The following is a 2474-nucleotide window of genomic DNA, read 5'->3' as shown; positions in this document are numbered from 1 at the left end:
CAACAATTTGTTCAGTTTGATGATTTGCAGGATGAGGATCCAAACACTCACTGGGCAAATTTCCTGGAATTCTACGATACATTTAAAATTAATGGTGTTTCTGACGATGCCATTCATCTTTGATTATTCCCTTTTTCATTGAGGAACAAAGCTAAATAGTGGTTAAAATCGTTACCACGAGGTTCAATTACTACTTGGGAACAAATGACAGAAAAATTTTTATTAAAATATTTTTCGCCAGCTAAAACGGCCAAATTACATAATGATATCTCTTCGTTTGTGCAGATGGACTTAGAAACTCTTTACGATACATGGGAGAGATACAAGGACCTACTACGAAGGTGTCCTCACCATGGATTACCTCTATGGTTGCAAGTTCAAACATTCTACAATGGTATGAACCCCTCGACAAGACAGACGATTGATGCAACAGCCGGGGAACTATCAATAACAAAACACCTGAAGAGGCTTACAAATTTATTAAAGAGATGTCATTGAATAACTATCAAGAGCAAGTCATGACGACTAAGCCAACTAAACTAGCAGGCGTTTATCACGTCGATTCAGTTACTATGCTGTCAAACCAGGTAGAACTTCTAAATAAAAAGATTGATGGTTTACTTGGTTCTTCGCAAGTTCATCCAGTAATGCACTGTGAAGTCAGTGGAGGTGGATCAAGCAATTCAAAATATCAATCCTATGGCCACAACATGGAGGACGAACAATTAAATTACATGGGTAATAATCCTTGATCTGAAAATAACCCATATAGTAACACTTATAATGCAGGTTGGAGGAACCATCCCAATTTCTCGTGGGGCAGTCAAGGAAATCAAAGGCCACAACATCTTCTGAGTTTTCAACATCCACCTTACCAGCAAGAAAAGAAGCCGAACCTTGAGGAGATGCTAACCAAATTCATCTTGGTGTCAGAAACTCGTTTCCAGAACACCGAGACAGCATTTAAAAATCAACAAGCGTCGATCCAACGGCTCGAAACTCAGATAGGCCAACTGTCCAAACTAATCTCTGAACAACCACAAGGTAGCTTGCCAATTAATACTGAACCCAACCCAAGGGAACAACTCAACGCAATTAATGTTCAAGATAAAGAAGGATTCGTTGAGGCTGAGCCAGAACCAAGGCAAGAAACTATGGCGGGCAAAGGTCAAGGTGAGGTAGGTCATAATAAAAACAAATCAGTGAATGTCGAATATAAACCTTGTGTGCCATACCCCAACGTGACAAGGAAAGACCGCTTAGATGAACGATTTGGTAAATTCCTTATACTCTTAAAAAAATTACATATTGACTTACCGTTTATTGAAGCTCTATCACAGATGCCAAATGCAATGAAATTTTTAAAGGAGCTTTTAGCAAATAAGTAGAAGTTGGACGAGGCGTCGCATGTGGAGCTAAACGCAGTTTGCTCAGCTATTCTACAGAATAAGCTACCCAACAAATTAAAAGATCCAGGGAGTTTTACAATTCCTTGCTTAATTGGTAGTTTAGATGTTAATAATACATTAGCTGATTTAGGGGCTAGTATTAACATCATGCCCTACAAAATGTTCAAACAATTATGTCTTGGGAAACCCAAACAGACTAGGATGATCATTCAATTAGCAGATAGGGGTATTATTGAAGATGTGCTAGTTAAAATCGATAAATTTATATTTCCCGTTGACTTCATTGTTCTAGACATAGAGGAGGATAGCAACACTCCTTTGATTTTAGGAAGGCCCTTTTTAGCAGCTGCTAAAACGATTATTGATGTTAGCACAGGTGAGCTCACACTTCGTGTGGGAAACGAAACAGTCACCCTTCAAGCTCGCAATGCTGGCAACACATTGGAAATTGAAGGTGATCATCTAAACCATTCTACTAAAACTGACAATATGGTGCAACCTACTTTGCAAGAAATAAGTCTGAAGGAATTACATGAGCCATTCTCAAGAAATAGTAGAGGGCCTATTCATGAAGATCGAAGGCTACAAATCAAGGAGCTAGATGAATGGCGGACGCATAAACCGAGAACCCACAAAAACCAAAGCTACGCCAGAACGAGCTCAATACCTTCCGAAATCAACTTCAGGTTGGAGATAAAGTTTGATTAGACGTTAAAGATCCTCACATTGTCACTACCAAACCGAATGAAGAAATCCCTCTTACGGTACTTGGCATTTTCCTATTCGGTACAATTGAGGTAAGTCATCCCAAGTTCAACACTTTTAAGGTAAACAAGACCCATCTAAAACCTTATCTTGATGAGAATGATAGCAGGAATGAGGAGTATAAACTCCTCGAACCACCATGACCATTCAATGGAGAGGTAAGTCGAGCTTAGACTATAAATAAGTGCTTCTCGAGAGGCAGCTCGAGCACTAACTGTATTAACTTCTTTAAATTTTAGTGTTTAACACCTAACTTACTAACGGAGCTCTTGAATACAGGTTTCCCACACAGAAAAGGCC

General features: G+C 39.2%; 1 non-coding gene across 1 annotated transcript; it reads right to left on the bottom strand.

Moving 5' to 3' along the window:
* Positions 1-253: 253 nt before the first annotated feature.
* On the bottom strand, positions 254-359 carry LOC121212082 (small nucleolar RNA R71). Its single transcript, XR_005907292.1, has one exon. It is a non-coding gene; the product is annotated as a small nucleolar RNA R71 (small nucleolar RNA).
* Between the last annotated feature and the right edge of the window lie 2115 nt (positions 360-2474).

Source organism: Gossypium hirsutum, chromosome A12, assembly GCF_007990345.1.
Source record: "Gossypium hirsutum isolate 1008001.06 chromosome A12, Gossypium_hirsutum_v2.1, whole genome shotgun sequence".
Lineage (NCBI taxonomy): Eukaryota > Viridiplantae > Streptophyta > Magnoliopsida > Malvales > Malvaceae > Gossypium > Gossypium hirsutum.
The sequence above is the reverse complement of the archived record's forward strand: the minus strand, read 5'-3'. Positions and strand labels throughout refer to the sequence as shown.